Below are 19,708 nucleotides of genomic sequence, written 5' to 3'. Positions count from 1 at the left end.
TAATACTGTGTGGGAGGCTACAGTTTCAGCAGTGGTTTGGAGCCTCAGAACCCCGGGAGATTATTTATTAGTGAGCTTTAGTATGCGCTCAGTGCTCACTACATGCAGCTTGTTATTTGCAGATGCACAACAACAGAAGAATAACATTAGTGAGGACGGGTGCAGGGGTGAGACAGTTCTGGTTTCTGGGATGCATTCAGCCTCCACAGTGTCGAGTATCAGCCCCTCCACCCCCCCAGGGACCAAACACAGGGAGAGAATCAGTGGGCAGCGTGACCTGTGAAGGTCAGCTTTTACTCATCCCCTCATATCTCTTCATTTGGAGCATCACCTGGTCAGATGGACCATGGGAAGATGGATGGTCCATCCCCCAGATTTATAACATTTATCCAAACACATCAGCCCGTGTACTCCCAGACCTTGACTTCATTCCATCAGGAAATTGCACTTGTCGTTTGTTTTATCGTGTGAATGCTGTACCTGCAGCGCTGATTAGACATGTTTGCCATTACTCACTTTGACAATTTGCTTTGCTGATTTGACCCCGTGAATTTGAATCTGTGAATTTACTATTGTTAGATAAACACGGCTGAGAGATTCCTCCGGAGAGAGCTGTGAAATTGATCTGGCAGCCAGTGGAAGGCTTGTGATTAAAGGACATGCCACCCCCCCCACCCTCCCACCCCACAGACTGCCAACCCAACCTCTGAGCTCCGGACTAATAGCCAGCACCGCTGCTATTCTAACAAAGACCAGCGTTGTTCAGCAACTGCTTCAACTTCGTATACAACTCAGAGCAAGTTGCTCCTTGATTATGATTCAGCGCCTGCGTCGTCTGAATCGATCACCAGCGCCAGATTATCGGCCTGCACGATGGATGGAAGTTATGAATTATTAGGTGGAGAGAGGAAAGTAATATTGGAGGACGGAGGATTGAAGACCTGCAGCAGAAATGACCAATGACTGCAGTGCTATGGTATAAAACAGACATTCATTTGATTTATAAGGTGAAGGGAGGCCGCTGGAGAAAGGCCAAGGCTTATGCAATTAGAGCCGACTATCGAAGGCCGGCCTCTTCACAACACTGGGCCACTTAGAAGTCCTTCAGTCACAGAGAAGTTTGCTCCACTCTTTGCTTTGATGGATGATTTTACAGCTGCTGTCTCAAGCTCAGACTCTGAGCTTCAAATCAGATCTAAGGACGGAGTGTCGCTACGCTACAACATCTATTTATACAGTGCAATATACTTAATAACTTACATATCTGAGAAATGACATCTCTGAACTATCTTATACATCATTTATATATAGTGTGGAGTTACATACATACTCAAATACTGTCTATCTATCTATCTATCTATCTATCTATCTATCTATCTATCTATCTATCTATCTATCTATCTATCTATCTATCTATCTATCTATCTATCTATCTATCTATCTATCTATCTATCTATCTATCTATCTATCTATCTATCTATGTAGAGGAGGAGATCATTTTCCTTCTTCTTCTCATAGTAGACTTCCTCCTTATGCACTTTTGCTTATTCTTCATATCTTCTCTATCAGTTCAGACAATACATCTTCTTCTTCTTCTGTTCTCTTTCCTGCAGACTTGATGCTCCACAGCCAAAGTTCTACTGATGTTGTGAGACATGCAGAGACATATTTCTTTAGTATGTTTCTGTCTCGTTTGTAGCGGGTGAAATAGATTTTGTTAAGCGGCTTAAAGGACGGCTGAGTGATGAGCCAAATCACCAAAGTGAAGAATGTCACAGTGATGCAAAAGAATCATTCTGGTTTTCTGATTCTGAGAAGCAGGAATCTCAGTTGAGACGTTTCTACGTGGACCAGAGATGTGGACCTCCCTCCTCGTAGGGATTAAAGATAAATGTGCCCAATGACTTCCACTACAGTATAATTAAAGATTCTACATGTAGGCCCAGGGTGGCAGCTCCAGTCAAACACGTCCAGGTGTGGAGTGTTTCCTTCTCGGTGTTGCGTCTGGTAAATATGCATGAACATGCATCCATGCTCTCCAGTGCTCTTCTTTCTCTGCTCTCACTTCACACGTCTGCCGACTTCGTAGCGGACCGAAAAACAACCTGTTCAGAATTTAAAATGGCAATCTGTGACAGCAGCGCCTCAAAACAAAGTCAGGCTTCTGGACCAGGTTTATACAGAGCTCAGCGGACACAAGCAGCAGACACACAAACTCACTGAAGGAAGCACAAACACCTACAGAAAGGAATTGAGATGATAGAAGTTCTTTATTTTTGACATCCTGATTGTATGTTAATATCTTTTCTTATCTTTATGTATGTTGGTCTCATTTCTCTCACCGCTGGACTTTGTGTGCTGTTTACACCCAAGCAAAGCGTCTGGTCTGTCCACTGAGACAGTCTCAATGTGTTTGTGATGTCCATCTAAATAAAATGAGATGCAGGTGATAATGATGAGCAGACGTGGATTTCCACGTCGTGGTTTCGTTCACTTCCAGGTCAAATTGTTCTGAACTGATCTGGTGGAGACGTGTCACAATCACGTGTCATCCGAGCATCGGAGCGTGATCAAGTTTTGCTCTTAGGACTTGTTAAGATGCAAAGTGGATTTCTAAGACACAGTGTGAGTGGTCCAAGGAGAAGGAGAGGCAGCGTATATAAATAATGAATCGGGCTGTGGTTGTGATTGTGTTTGAAGCGTGGGGCTGTAAGTGGAGCTCTGCTCTGTGCTCTGTGCTGACATGACAGATTTGCATGGTTCCTCTCTGGTTTCCAGCTTTTGAAGAGCTTACCCATAGCCTCTGTAAATCTATGGTAATCACATCCAAGCTGCGAGTTTCCTCTAAAAAAAAACATGTTGCGAGCACAGATGCAGTCCCAAGCACAGAAAATAATACTCAGTATAATCTTTTGAAAGATTATTGAAGTTCTTTTTTTTTTTTTTGAAGTTCTAAACTTTTGTTAGACCCACTCCCCGGCTCCCTGACGCCGTCTGTTCACCCACACACGATCAGTCAGTGTTCAACATAAAGACTTCAGACGCTGAAACAGAAGCGTCGCATCAACTGTTGTCCTGGAAAATGCTGCGTAGCGGCTGAAATGGAAGGTTTGGGCTCACACATGAAAGAGCTCTGTGTCAGGAATCCTTTTCTGATTGTGTCCGAGTTTGTTCAGTTTCAAATTGAATTGATGGTGTCGTGATTTATTCCATTCAGGAACAAAGGGCCTCTCCTCTCCTCTCCTCTCCTCTCCTCTCCTCTCCTCTCCTCTCCTCTCCTCTCCTCTCCTCTCCTCTCCTCTCCTCTCCTCTCCTCTCGCACACATTGAAATGATCTGAAGGAAAATGTCACATCGTTCTGGTGCAGAGCCGCTAATCAAGGTAATCCATTTAATTTCCCCTTGAAGTTATCACTAAAGGTTTTCAACAGAAATATGCTGAGTCTGCTCTACTCTCAGCCGTGGCATTATTCCAAAAACAGATTTTAAGACTTGAGACTACAGAAGAAGGACACTTGAAGTTCAGCTGTGAAGATTCTCAGTCGCCTCCACGTCAGGGTGCATCCAAGAAGATCAGAGCTGAAACACCTGGACATGTTGGTTTCCAGAAGAGAAAGACTTAATCAGAACAGATCATCAGTTAATTATTATCTGAGAAATCATTCTACCCACATCTATCCGCATCAGCTTTATAATGGGAACTAAAGATAGAATCTATTTAACTTTCCAGGATGGCTGCACGTCGACAGAACGGAGTCTAGAACTTTTTAAAATCTGCAGCGTAACGTTTTTGCTGAACTGACGTCTGAGCTGACCTCCATGTGATTCTCAGTAAACTTAAATATCCTGGTGAAATCTGAGGCCAAACCAGAAGAAGAAGAATGACCAGTGACCAGTGTGAGAATCCTGATTCGACTCTTAGAGGTTTTAACTCTTTGTTATTGTGATATGTTTGACTTCATTCACTTAGGTTCACAAAGCAACGTGAGGAAACCGGGGACAGTTTGTGTCTTTAATGAAACAAGGGGTGGAAACATAATTTCACCACAGACAACCAGTAAACTCCATCCATCCATCCTCAGCAGCCTCTCTGACATCAGGTTGTGATGGCAACAGGCTGGGTATGGAATTCCAGATACTCAGATATTCCTCTCCCTAAAATCTAGTTCCTCATGAGGGAGAGACGTTCCCGGGCCAGAACAGATGCGTTACCCCTCCAGAGAGCGGGAGGTGCCCTGGAGACAACAGGAAGGAGCAGCGGTTCTACTCAGATCTCCCTCCAGATGCCTCAACATCTTCTTCTGGATGATGAATGAATTGATCTGTTCACTCCACCCTCTAAGAACCTTCAGCCTCTGCAGCAGATTCTGATTCACCCAATGCTGCCGTCACTAAATGCTGAGCTCAGGTGGCAACAAAAGTCATGACAACAATGTCTCTGGGCAACAGTTAGGAAGCCAGCGAGGCTAACAGCTGGCAAGCTAACGACCAGGCCACTTACTGTAGGAAATGACTCGATGAATGGATGAAGCTGTCAGGACACGTTATAAAGCTAAAACTACTACTTCTATTTTGTAATCGCTATGTTTAAGTTCTTGATTCCTGCTTTTGTCTGTTCCCTGAGATTCCACTCACCTGTCCTGCCTTGTGTCTGTGTGCTCCTCCCCTCACTGGTTTCACTTGTGTCTCATTGTTTCATCAGTCCGTGAGTTCGTATGTAACCCTGCTTGTCCCTTTGTTCCTTTCTCAAGTCGTCTGTTCTGTCGAGTCCCTAACGTTTCTTTTCAGTTGCTGAGTCCTTGTCTAACTTTTGGTTTTTGGATTTCATCTGTTTTCTAGACCCTCCAGCTTTACTTTACGTTTTGTGTTTGTTGTGTTGTTTGGGTCATACCACCACCACCACTCATAACTCACAAGAGACATGACTCGACAAAGGACAGAGGGAAAGGCCAGGTTATATATAAATATGTATATATATATACATATATATGTATGTTTCCCACAGCAACAGCACTTCGTTTCATGGACAGTGCACATATGGAGTAAGTCAACATTGGATAAAAATATAAAAATATGGCATAAATACAGCAGTGGTTCTGAAGCAGACTTGGACTTTGAATCACTGCTTATTATCTGTGGAGGCTGGAGCCTAACCCAGATGTCCCTAGATCTCTGGGTCGCCCCGTGGACAGGTCACAGGGCAGAAAGATGAACGGCCATTAACAGTCACATGCACACGACAGAAAATTTAGAAACACCAATTAAATGCAAACCCACAATCTCTGCACAGGAAGGTCTAGCACCGCTCCACATTATAACACACACATTGCACACACATCAGGACTCGTGGACCCGTGGGAGGTCGGAAATCCCACGTGAACACAACCTCATCTGAAGGCAGCACAAAGGCATTAAAGCCAGAGGTATTTGAAGACATCATCTGGTTGCAGGAAACTGACAGCTACTTCAAACGTCTCGGTCTGAAGCACAACGGTGGACCCCCGTCCCTAGAGCCATGTCACTAAACAGCCGTGGCAAATCAGCGCATGCAGCAGGGGAGAAACTGATTAATGCACATTTGCAAATATGTGTATCTGCCGCCCCACATGTATAAGTTGGCTCCTTTCTTTGGCGACTTCCAGAGCTCCCTTGGAGTCATGGCAGGGTGGCACTTCACCAGGAAATATCTAGGTCATTATTTTGTCCAAGTCCTGTCTTATGGTGCACTGTACTCTCATTTAGTTTTATTGGTTCTCACCAGCTCCTTTAAAAGCTCATAAGTTCAGTTCCTTTCCCTAAACTAGTGGAATTAGACTGCAGCTAAATAGCTCGTGGGAGAGTGTCCTTCAGAGTCGCTCACCTTTTCTCCAGAGATTTGACAGGTGACATTTCCAGACTTTTATGGGCTGGTGGTTGGTGTCCAGGGCGACGCGAGCGTGGGCCACAGAGGACAGAGGCTCATTGTTCACCATAAACCCAGAGCACTAAACCTGCACAGATATTAGCCATTAGCACGTGTGTGTGAGAGGAAACACTGTGTGATAAATGAGATGGCCCTCTGCTGCTCCCTGGGCGTTCCTATGCACTGATATGTGTGAGGATGACATTTACTTCCACTTAATAAAGAGAAGTTTTCTGAAGCGAGAGCGTTGCGTCAGCATGTCTTGAGTCAAAATTCTGCCACTGAGAAATGAAATGCTGTAAAAATAAAGAAAAGCACTGTTTGTTTTTTTGCTTTTATGATTTTAACAGCACAACATTATGCTTGGTGGATTTTCCCCTGGAGTGAATCTGCAGAGCTTCAGGTAGAAAATGTGCTAAAAGGGCTCAGAGGTGGAGCCCTCCAGCCGTCCTGGACTGAGACGTAGCCTCATTCTCAGCTTCTTCTTCTGTCACTATTCTACTGATGATCATTGCACACGTCTCCTTCATTCGTCTTTTTCAGCTTCAGCTTTTTTTCTTTTTTTTTTGTACCAAAAATCAGCCCGTTCAGGTCTGATAGATGTTTATAGCAGACCAAGCTGCACTAGGTGTCCATCCATGCATATTCATTCAGGTTCCAGCAGCAGCATCCCACCAACGTCCTCCATCCTCTGTTTAAAAGATACATCACATTCATATTTGTTTCTGACAATCATTGCACACAACAAATAACTTGAAGACCAGAGACTGAATATATATTTTCTTGTGATTTTTGTGTTGTGTGTTGTAAAGAAATACACACTGACTGAGAATAACTTAGAGATAGAGGTTTGTGATGATGAATGACGATGCCTTTGTTACCTTTGTTGTGTCTACTTCTCAAGGATAAAAACTGAAATAAAAACTGGAGCCCTGAAGACCTTTGTAAAGTTTGCAGGAGAAACCATGTGTGTAATTGAAGGTGGGATGGAGGTAGGGGTGGGGAGGGGGCTGTAAACACCCAAAGACTGAATGTGATACAGTATATATCACGCAGGCTTTTAAATGAAGTTGTTAAAGTAATGCATTGTTACACCGTCAGCTTGAGGTGCAGTGCTTGCTGACAGGGACCAGCTGAGGGCGGAGCTGCTGCTGCCACCAATGCTCTGTCAGGGATTCTGGTTTTATACCTTATAAGTTGTGTCTGTGATGATCATTGTTGGTAATGAAACACTTGGCTGCCTCCTGCTTCGTCTGGGCCGATCTAACAAGGAACCTGCAGAGTCTAGAAATAGATGGGGGGACGTACAAAGTGTTGTCCTGAGTGGGTGATGGGGGGCTGCTCCTCGGTGGAGCTGTGGGGACCTGAGGTTAATCCAAATATTCATAGACCGACCGTTCCTATACTCTCCTCGTCCTCCATTTTCTCTTCATTACCATCAATATTATCACTGCTGTTACTATTGTGATTGTACCGAAAATTATAATAGTCAGTATTGTTATTATTATTATTATTATTATTATTATTATTATTATTATTATTATTATTATTGTATGATATCAAACAAAAGCTAAACATAAACACTGGGGCTTAGACTGACACAGACTTTAATGATTCATAAGAGAAATTACTTGGTCACAGTAGCTCAGTTACACACAAGTTAAAATAAAAAGAGGTGAAGACACTTTATTAAAATAAATAAATAAATGACACAGGCACGTGAAAGAATGGCATCAGGTCATCAGTAGCTCCATGACTGTTCCTTCACCCCCTTCTCCATGCGACTAACAGATATCTCCACATTATTCATGTCAATGCACCTTACTATCTGTCCTTCCATAATGTATTTTCTTCCATCTCTATCTCTCTCTTTTTTTCTTATAATAGATTTACTTTATTTTACTAGAATTTACTGTTTTTAATTTAATTTAACTTTCTGAGTGTTTTTTTTAATGTGTGACTGAACCACTGTGACCAATCAGTTCCCTTATGAATGAAAAATAAATAAATAAATAATTTAATAAATAAGCTAATAAAATAATTAAAAAAAATAAATATACAAATCTAAGTAAAAAATCTAGTAACATAAAATACATTAGTATAAGCAAAAGTGCAAGTTACAGAGACGGAAGTAAATCTAATATCCATAGGGAGAATTCTTATGCGTCGTATCACTAAACCCGTCTCTCTGCGTCTCTGCCCTCTCACCATCAGAGCAGGTTGGGTCATAGCTGGTCATGTGTTGACCTTCAGCCTGAAGCCTCCCGGATGCTCTGGATGCTCTGGATGCTCTGGGGCAGTTTACAGCAGCTTGTTAATGCAGGACTGAAGTCTGATGTGTGGTATTCTGACAGAAAACAAGAAATGGCTTTTTATTCTGGTGGATGCTGCCATCTTCAAAGGATAGAGTCTAAAATAAAAAGTAGACTTTGAGCATGCTGGGTGCTTCCTAGCACAGAGAGAGAAAGACTTTATCATCATCACACAAGACCCTGTTAAAGGAGGCAACTATACAATCTATAAAAAAGATAAAAGACTGAGCAAATCCAATCAGAAGATGACAATAAATGATATAAAAGCTAAATAATGTTGCAGAATATTTCAGTAGAACCTGCTAGTCTTTGCTTTCAGTCGTCTGTTTCTTCTGCTGGAGGAATGAATGAATGAGTTTTTATGTCCTGGATGGAGAAACAACAAGAGTGACTCTTGTCTTTAAAGAGAGAATTAATAAATATAAAAGCAGACAAAGGACCAAACAGAGGAAGGAGGTAAATATACGTCTCTCATCTCCTCCAAATGTCATCAAATGTGCTTTCCTGCAGCTTTGTGGAAAAAGTGATTCATTCCTTTTCATTTTTGTGCCTGATGTGAGTTCACATTTACTGTTAAAGGACCTGGGATGTGGTCCTTTCTAAGGCTCCTGGCTGTGTGGAGGCATGGGGGGCGTTCTCCAGGAGCCGGACCTGGGCCTCAGACTTCAGACCAGCCGCTCTGAGCGCTCTGCAGGCAGCGCTGTTTGACTGGCTTTGTTTGTGTGTCTGTTGGTTTCTGAGTGAGGGAAGAGAGGCAGAGATGGAGAAGAGCTCTCCGCTGAGGCCGAATGTTTCTCTCTGCCTGGACTCGATGGGGCTTCAGGAGAACTTCTGTAATTTCCACTCGTACCTCAACAGCAGACGTCACGTTGTGTGTCTCTGTGTTTGTGTTGTTGTGTGGTTGAGGTCAACAGTGCCACTGCACACAGCGTTACTACACGTGTCTCCACATTACTGGTCAGATCACTTTGTCATGACTCAAAGAAAGAAATCCTTCAGGAGCCTGGATGGTTGTGTTTTGAGGGTGTGTGGGGGGTGTGTGTGGGTATTTTAGTTACAAGATGTTTATGATGTTAATTAGGTCTACAGTTTCCCACATGATGCTGATTATAATGAATGATTACACCCAGCTGATAACATCATGTGCAGCTCTGCCGCTCGTCCTCGTTCCATACCAATCAGTACTAAGCAGCCCCCCCCCCCCTCCTTCCCCCCGCCCCGTCCCACCACGGAGTGGGACCAGGGAGGCCTGTGTGCTTTTAATCACTTCCAATCATCAGCGAAGAAAACCTGTAATCTAAGTTTGAAGTGACGTGAGTCTGGAACCTTCCTCTGCTCTTCAGCCCAACAAATATTCATAAATCATTTGGAAACGGCTCCATTTACGAGCGGCTCGGTGCGGCTGCTTCGATGCGAGAGGGAGGCTTGAGCCGTCCTGAGCCGACGCCAGACGATAACGGCTCCGGTGTCAAAGTGCAAGTGAGATAAATGAGTCGCAGGCGTCTGTGGAGCGTCCTCCCCCTCCTCCTCCCCCTCCTCCTGCGACCGCTGCCGGGTCAGGGACGTTCCCTCGGCTCGGTCACACTCCTCCACTGCTGGTTCTGATTCTCTAATAACGTCTCTCCCCTCCCTCTCTCTCTCTGCCTGTTTCTAGTCGGTAAACCAGCTTTTACAAACAACTGAAAGAGAATAAAACATAATGAAATGAACAGGGAGGGGTTAAAAAATACGCAGGAGGAGATCCAGTTGATTTCTCTGAGGATTTGATGGAACCCAGAAAATAGCTAAAAAAAAAAAAAAAAGAGAGAGAGACTCGACGACTGGAGAGAAACAACTTCAGAGGGATGCTAATTTAGTGTGCTGCTTGTGTAAGTGAGCAGTTGTTTGCAGAAATATGGGCTTAATAAGGCTATAATATATCTGGGCCGTGTGTCTGTCAACGTGTTCTGTGGTTCTAGTGGCCCCTCGGTGGCCAGAAATCCATTAATGCAGCTGTAACGGTGCCCTGTGGACGTTTCTAGTCAGCAGAGTCTCTGTTTACATCGCGTGTATTTGTGGGAATGTTTTTATTTCCTCTCCTATAAATCCTTTGCAAACTTTGTTCACGGCCGCGCTGCTTTGCTGCCACTCCTCTGACACGAACTGTGTGAACTGTCTACAGCGATATCCACGGGAACGAATGGAACAAACACCTTCACAAACACAACCCCCCCCATCTCTGCTGCCTGTCAGAACCCCACGGATTAACGTCCCAACGAGCCAATGGGCCGGTGGGACGTCCTGACTTCCATGGGCCTGTTTCTCAGGCCTTCACAGGAAGTACGACCAAGGTTTTAGGTATTTTCTTTTTACCTTTTACACACTCATTACTGACACGCATGAATAATTCATCTGAAGCTTTTGATCACTTTAATTACTCACTTAAATGTGATTCTCATTCCACTTAATTTATGATAGAGCTGGATGTTTTAGACCTACAGCAGAGGCCTTTCCTGTTTGATATGATTCACAGTTTGTAAGTTAACAGCCCCCGAGCTCATTGTAGAAACTCTGAAGCAGCACACACAGTGAATTCATGAATGTGGAGGTGAATTTTATGTTTCTCACTGAACAACTGACCTGACAGAATATCCTAGTTATTCTACACTCTAGCTGACCTCCGAAGTGGATGCATTTCCATGGATGCTAGTATTTCTGCAGCCTGTATCTGTCATTTAACTTTATTTCTCTGTACACATTATCTACAAGAGACGGGCAGATCTATGCAGGAGCAGGGTCAGTCTCCCAACAGAGACGCTCCAGCTACAAAAAAATGAATATAAAAATAAAAACAAATGATGTGCAGGGGAACCAGGGTGACCACTCCAGCCAGAACAGACCCCCTGAGAAAAGAGGGATCGTCTTCTAAGACTCTAGACATTCAGAATTCTTAATTCTTCTCTCTACGTCCTCCTCCTCTTCCTCCTGGTTGTTTGTGTTTGAAAAGATGAACCAAAGCTGGGAGCCATGTTGGAGACGTTGTGGCCATCTTCTTCTTGCTCTATCGAGGAGAAAGACGCTCCTGAACTCATCAACTATCATATAATAGAAGAATCAGTTCTTCTTCTGCTGCTGTTTTATTTCCTGTTAATCGAATGCTCTGTTGTTTCAGACCAGGAGCTCGTTTAATGAACGTGAAACCTCCGTGCTGAGTAATGCACTGTGTTTTCATCCAGATATTCTTTGTTTGTTGTACGTTGTTCTGCCTTCAGGGAGCTTCATGTCCAGCGGTGGGACTGTACTGTACAGCTGGACAGATAATCCACCCATGAATTGATCCCATTTCAGAAAAGGTACTGAACCAGTCGTTTTCCTGCTGTTAAAGGTCAGTCTCAGGTTTGCAGGCTCTGCTGTTAATGTCACCCTCTCCAAATACCGCGGCTCTAGTCCAGGGGACTGGACTTCACCACGTACTTGTTTCCCAAAGTTGACAGAACAGTAACATGACGTCGTGGAGGCTTTTATTTGTTTCAGAAAGCGTGGGCGAAGGCTCTGCGTGGTGCTTTAAAGGCACTCTGAACACATCCAGGCGCCTTTTGTGAAACGACTTTAAGGAAACAGAGGAAGGTCAGTGTCCTGGTGACAGACAGGCGGCCGGCTGTGCTCGCAGAGGATTTAAAGGCCGAGTCAGACCACGTAGGGAAAACGTTCTGAGGAGGCCACGCGTTAAAAGCTGGAAAAGCTTTGAATCCCATGGGAAGAACAGGCTGGTTTGTTCCATGTAAATCCTTAAAAACATTATTCTGTTCAGACAGTTAGAATGATTCATGTCAGAATTCCAGCAAATAGGAGGAAATAGTGCATTTGTTGGGGACTATTTCCTTCTGTGGAAGAATACCGGAGTGAGTATTCAAAGCAGCTGGTTAGTATATGTGAGGCTGACTCAGAATGAACTCCAGAGCCTCATCCATACTTTATATATTCATATATGAATGCTTTTTGAACAACAGTAGCTCCATGGGGCAGATATATATTATGAATATGAGGCTTTTGGCAGCACAAGCGTTGGGGAGATAAAACGCCTGCTGTTTGTTTTGGTGTTTTTAATGGCATTTCTTGGCAGAACAATGCAGAATAATGCCAGCCTCGTCGTCTAATGAGGAGATCAGAGAGGAATTAATGAGGGAACACATTTGTGTGCACAGATAAATGCATCCATTGTGGAGCTCAAGTCACAAAACTCACTGTTCCTAAACGCTGTAAAATGAGTTTCTTCTCGAGCCTTTCAGCAGTGAAGACGGTTTGTAACGAGTCTCACGACTTCAGCGACTCTGTACTTAACTCTGTGAAGTCTGGCATATCAAAAATAATGGGCGGAGAAATCTACTTTCTTCTAAAAAGAAGCACTTAAAGGATCTTTAAAGCGTTGCCATGCAGTTTGGTTTCCTGTAATATTTGATTCATCAGATATTTATGTCCAATAACGGATCATAATAGCAAAAAGTAATTAATATTAAGAATAATAGTAACTTAGTGAACCTCTGCAATATTAGGTTGATAAGAAACAGCACATGTAAATATCTAAAAATTACAATAAATTAAGTCTTTTAAGTAAAATAGAAAAACCCGTAGACTGATCACAAAGTGCATTAAATTAACAACTGATGTAAAGCATCTTTTAAAACAGAATTTATAAAGTATGAAGTAGCTACACGTTGCTGCATTAAATTAAATATTCACATTGAAATATCAGCAACAGCATGAATTCTGCTCTAAATGTAACCTTTTAAAACAAGTAAAAAGAAAAGTCCATGAAGGCGGCCATTTTGGAAATGGCTGCCAAAAGCTATTGAATGCAGGGCACAGATAAATCCACCAGGGGACAGAAGACGAGTCTTAAAGCGTTTACAGTAGGTGACAGCCAAGACTCAAATTTGATCCTGTTGGCTGTTTAAATGTCGATGACATTTAACGTGGACTCGATTCTTGCGCAGAGCATCAGTGGATATGTTGAGACTTGTGAATAATTTACCATCATTAATATTTTACGATGTAATGTCAAAGTGAAAACAAGGTGAAGATGTGACATTCATGGTGACGGACCTGGATCTTCATCCTTCAGCCCCTGGCTCCTGTTCAGAGCTTCTTGTTCTGCTGCTGAATGTGTTGGGACATTTATCCGCTCAGAAACACTCCGAATGAAAGATAATGTTTCTGTGGAGCTGCTGAATGTCTAAATAAGTGGCTGCTTCCTAACAGGTTCACTTTAGCAGCTTAGAGAGATGAAGCTCCATCAGTGTTGTGTTCCCTGCCTCCAATAAAAGTGAGTGACTGCAGATTTAAACAACTACTTTCTCACTGATTTCTTGCTGGAATAATCTCTTATCCACAGCAATAATATCCTCAAATGGGTTTCCACAAATGACGGAGCTATATTATATGTTTTAAGCTTGTTTCTGTGGGTAAACTGAGACTCTTTAGTGAGATTTCCTCTGGGTGCTCTGATTGATGATAGACTCCTGCTGCAGTACTGAGGACCAGCAGCAGAGCGTCACTGGAATCATTTTTGAGCCTTTAAATAACTCATAACTCGTCCCTGAACGCAACACGCGGCCTCATGCCACAGTGGCTCTTAAAAGTTTTTGCATCCTTCCGAATTTTCTGTGTTTTTCACAAATATTGTCCCGAGAGCAGACAAAGAAGAACCCAATGAAACTGAAATATGATGTTATTGTATGTGTTTATTCCAGTAAATGAATCTTTGTTCATATCTGTGAGTGGCTAAAGCTGTTTTGTAACCTCCTAAATGTTTCTGGTACCTTATTTATTGGACCTACTAAACTAAATTCTCAAGTGAAACACCAGAAACTTGAAAGTGACGGCCAAAAGTATCTGGACACCTTTTTTTGTGGCCTCACTTAAGCTCGTGGTTTTAAGTTTGCCTTTCTTTAACACGCAGGACACAACATCTGGGAATTAACCAGCGTGTGTAACAGCTGTAGCTTTCAGATGATCCACGCTGCCGCTTCCTATTGGTGCTGCTGTGGGATTTAGGTCAGAGCTCTGGGAGGACCATCATAAGACGATTTCCTCCTCAGCTAAATATTCTTTAGAGTCACGGCTGCCGTGCTTTAGACCGTCATCCCGCTGGAAGACCCACATGAAAGCGCTTGCTTAATTCTTATTTAAGTTCGCCTACACGGTCCCTCCACAGTTCACGATTCCATCAATAAATAAGAGCTCCTCCTAAACTATTGTGAGGAATTCTGCTGCTCCTCCCGTCGCTTCACTCCTCCCTCAGTGGCGTCTGGTTGAAGTTCCTCCTCTGGCTTTCACGTTCCCTAACACCAGACCCATGGAGGCTGAATTTGAAATATTCCAGAAATAAAACACATCTTCAAATGCTCATATCTATCTGTGGATGTTCTTTTGCAAATTTAATCTTAGCTCTCTCGTTCTTGGAGCCTTTAGTGTTTCCGCTCTGTACCCATACTGCTTTCCATTTTCTATTTTCCATTTCCATTTCCATTTCCATTGGTCTGTGAACTGAGTTGTATCTGGTTGATGTTGTTGATCCTTGCTGCTGTTTTCTGGCCTCTTTCACTTACTTGTTACTCACGGTCCACTCTGCTGCCTCTGTTTGTGAATCAGCCTCTGTCCTCCACTTTAAAACTCTCTGCTGGTGTACATACAGCGGCCGTGGAGGAATGGCCTTTTCTTCAGCAAACAAAAGAAGCTTGACCTTTTCTCTGAGCTCCCTCCTCTTATGTTTGCCATCCGTGCAGTTGCGTTTCCAAAGTGATGTATAGAGTAAAAGTTAATTAAGTTCAGTAGATTCACTTCTAGCAGAGAAACCGCACGAGTGTGTCGCCATGAATCAAAAACCAGTTAACTTTTTTGCCTTTATGAAGCTCGTGGCCAGTTTGAACTGTCTGCGTGCAGCTCTGTATCTGATAAAACTCCAGGATGACGCCAGAGACCACGAGGAATGGAGCATTAAAGGAAATTCCTCTGACTTTATGATGTGTAATATCCCAGAAAACAAGTCTCTCTGCACAGATAAAATCATCTGACTCTGGATTCAGGAACGAGGAAATAAATTGGATTGAATTATCGTGACCAGAGACACTTGGACTCTGCAGACCCCTGGATTGATTTTTATTTTGTCTTTCCAATCAATTTAGCTGATTAACTTGTTGTGAGTGAGTTTACAGAAAGATTAAAGACGATGTCAAACCAGCTAGAAGTCCTGCTCTAAACCGTTGCTCTAATAAAGATCGTATGAGTGGAGCTGATGATGTGTTAAGTGAAGATCCATAAAGGTTTTGACAAATTCAGCAAAATCCTATAATGTGTTAACGCTCTGAGGCCTCTGCTCTGTCCACGTCCTCCATGCTCCCCTGTTCAACCTGTTGTCAACCATTTGAGACTCGTCATCTGCCTCCTGGCCGATTCTTTTGGCAGCCATTTCCAAAATGGCCGCTTTACCAGACTTTCCAGTTTATTTTTTCAGAAAAAAATCTTGTTTTGAAAAGGTAACAAGATGATTTCAAAGATAAAATCTTAAATTATGCATCAGTTTCTTCTATATGAGTGGCGTTTTTAGATATTTATATTTGATTATATTATCAATTCAGAAATCAATTCATTCAGTTCATCTTTGAGCAAGAAAAAAGATACTGATTTTTTACTTCCTCAAGGCAAAACCTAAAATGTCATGAGGAAAAATTAAACGAGACCAACAGAAATGTTTGAAATGATGAAATAATCCAAATACAATGAGATGAAATAAAATAAAACATTGCTAAGTAAATTGCCATAAATCAACCCAATGCACCAAATATGATACAAGACAAAATCATCATACATCTAAATGGTTATCAGTAATTCTAATCATTCATACATGTAGTTTCAACAGTCAACTTAAAAAACAGGTTAAGAATGTGAGACGTGCTCAGCCTTCACTTCTATTTTGTCATTTTAATTCGAGGTCTGAAAACAAGTTTAAAACATTTAAGATGCCTCAGATTTCCTTTTATTTTTAATTTATTTTTAAAGTTCAGGTCAATAAAAAATGTTTCACTTCACTTTAAACTAACTTCAGTTTTAAAGAAGCAGAAACTTTGCTCCTGTTCCCTGCAGTTATAATAAGAACACATTATATACAGTGTATATATAGAATTCTTTAATGCAGCCCGGGGGTAAATGGATAAAACATTCATACAAAGTGGAATTTTATCAATACCTATCTCCTAAATAATTAATCACTTAGTATTGCAGAAGAAGAAGTAAAGTAGAAACTGTCCCTTTTAACACAGATGTGGATCTTTTAGTCTCCTTCACGGTCGCCCCACTGCCACCAGTAATATCACATTCCTGCTCCGAGTACAAATGTCTATCTGCAGGACTCATCACGCCGTCCCCAGCCCCCGGAGAGTCTAATTTTAAAACAACAATGCTGTGCTTTTAAGATCTGAATCTCTTGTATCCTGTATCAAATTGATCTTTTTTCTTCTTTTCTTTTTTCACTTGACCTACAACTTCAAGAACAAAACTCGCGCGCCCATCGTCTCTGAGCTGTGAATTAGACTGAGCCGTGCTTTCTGTTAGAATTTGTTGATTTGCTGAATTATTTATGATGCGAATATCTGCAGAAATCAAACGTGTGCACTCGTTTCGAGGCCTGAAATCCAGCTGTTCGGGTCCTGCTCATCGTTACCACATCCTGCAGTATTCCACACGGATCACATCACATCACCGCTGCAGCCCGCACCCTGAAACCACCAGCCGCTGTGTGGTCACAGCTTGGCTGCAGGCTGGAAAAAAAATAAATAAAAAATACAGGGATTTGATGACAATGCAGACGGAAAGCGTGTAATTATTTTGCAGTAGGACGTGGTCAGAGTAGCCGTAATGACCACTGTATGAGCTGCTGGGAGATTACAGGGCAGATGACAAGTGGCAGACGATTGAGAGGCTGCAGCTGAAACATGTCATGTTGAAAAGGGTGAAAGTAGACGATCTGACAACTCCACTTGTGGCTGGGAGTTATTTTCAGTTTGGTATTCATGTTTAATTGTATTAGCATACGCAGCAATGATCTAAAGCACAGCTCCTATTTGTATTCACAGCACAGTGGTCAAAATGCAAAACACAGACTGTCAGGATTAGCATAAGAACCAAGCTGCATATTTTCAAAAACATTTCCTGAGACTGTGACTAGAGCATTCAGCAGAGTTCAGGACAAAAGCGGAGTAATACAATAAATTATAGATTACTCAAAGCTGACTTTTAAACTGGGCTAACCATTTAAAGCATTCAGAGCAGACACAACGCTGACAGGTTTGCATTATTCATAGTCCACACGCACGCAGACACACACACACACACACACACACACACAGGCGGCTGCAAAGTCTCACAAGATGAACGAGCAAATTTGTTTTTATTGGTGAAGACGAAACATTTGAAGGATTATCCGTGGCAATGAGGAGCAGCGACCACGTCTCTGGTTTTTATTGGAAGCCGTCACTTCAAGTGTCGCCGACGTTTCAAGGAGGTATTTCTTTCATTGAGGACTGAGTTGGATTCTGCTCTGACGCCGACAGCGTCTGTTTATCTGAAGAAAATCACCAGTGAAGTTGGCAAAACGATCTGCTTGGTGTCGAGTTAAATCTTTAGATGAGCTTTTACATTTCACTTCTCTTCATTTTCAGAAGGTTTCAGAGGAAATATCAGGACGTCCTCGGATGCAGATCAGCTCTCTGGGCTGAATACTAGGGTTTTATTCTAACGCTACAAAGACAGATTCATCGTTAATGGATACGAGTTTTTCAAGAGTAAGAGTTCTTTAAAATAAACCCACCTCATCTGGTTCCAGCGTTTCAACAGAGAGAAAACGAGATGTATCTGTTTTAAACAAACAATCTCCAGAGTCAAGCTCTCATGTTTGGTTTCAGTCCTTCTAAATATCCCGGCAGCATCAAACTGTTTTGTTCCTTAGCTCCTGACAGACGGAATAAGGAGGCCTGAAACAGACTGCACATGAAGAGCACGGAGTCGGGGAGGAGAACTCAAATCTTCCAGTCGGCCTCATGTGAAGGTGAAGGAGTTTATTCAGCCGACCACCGTCCGGCTGGGAGAATTTAAACCACCAGGAGCTGCCTTCTGGGTCTCTTTGTCCATCGATGCAACACTTTCACTCCACTTCACACCCTGGACTTAGAGTCTGCTGTAGAGTTTTGAGCAGAGAGTTAACTCCAGGTCGTCCATTGATTTCTCACTTTCCTTTAGTTTGTGATCTTAACTCTTGACCCGAGGCCTTGTAGGCGAGAGCCGCCATTCCTATTTTTACTTGTTTTTTTACTCCTGTTGCTGGAGTTAGAATTAGTTTAGTTATTATTGTGATTTTATTTCCGCGTAGGGACAGTGGGTTTGTTGTTACGTCCTTGGTTCTCCCTGAAGTTTCCCCAAACCGCCAATAAAAGAGAGAGAGACCCAAACAACTCGACGTCCTCCGTCTGGTTTTATGTTCCTCCTCCGTCCCCTAAGACTGAAATGGGGTCGTAACAACAACAACAAACAAGTGGACAGAGTGGACGGGGCGAGCCGACAGATGTACCAAGACAGGAAGCAGCTCAGAAACACGAGGGAGACGCTCGGAGGCCGTGAGTCGGGTTTGTAAAGCCAAGCTACAGAGTTCGTTTCACACCTAATGTGCCACTAGCTGTCACAGAAATCACGCTCATACGCGGCTCAGCGGGCGTCGCGTCTTTCATTTTCACCAGCGGAAAAAACTATGTGAGAGAAAATCATCTCATCTCAAAGGTCCACATGAGCCTTCCACCACATCACCAACCCACCGCCAGCTCTGGCCAAATGAGCTCCTTTTAGATAACATAACAAAACACCAGCCAGTCTGCTTCCATTCCTCTGTTCTGTGCAGAACATTATTAATGTTGGATGGTGGCATTCGAGTGAACAATCAAGACTGGTATTTGATTTTGGAATCGTTTCTGATGGGAACATTACAGAAGATTAGAGTCTGTTATTAATCCCTGAATGCACTGAGAGAGATACCGCGACCTAATACATTCAGTGTTAATTATATGGTGTCAGTAATAATACAAATAGTCTTTAAGATGCTTCACAGACCCTGAAACCCTCAGAGCAGCACTACAGGTAAATGAAGGAATAAGAGGACAGGTACGTATAGCAGCATAACTAACCACTAATGAGTATCAGCTTCATCACAGAGGAAACCGTGGGTGGTTACTCTTCACATTCATACCAAAGACTTCTGGATCTGACACTTTATTTAACAAGTTACCTAACAGGGTGTTCGAGGAGCAAATCCACAGGAGGTGTTTGAATCCAAGAGATTATTGTTCAGTTCCAGTAATTAGCACATTGTAATGGTGAATTCATATGTTGCTTCTCTTCATCTGAACACTCACATATTATTAGTAGGTTTTGTTCTATCACATCCAGTCCACTGTCTGCGTTTCGGTCTCACC

Source organism: Mugil cephalus, chromosome 12 (assembly GCF_022458985.1).
Source record: "Mugil cephalus isolate CIBA_MC_2020 chromosome 12, CIBA_Mcephalus_1.1, whole genome shotgun sequence".
In the NCBI taxonomy this organism is placed as follows: Eukaryota; Metazoa; Chordata; class Actinopteri; order Mugiliformes; family Mugilidae; genus Mugil; species Mugil cephalus.
Note: the sequence above shows the minus strand (reverse complement) of the source record.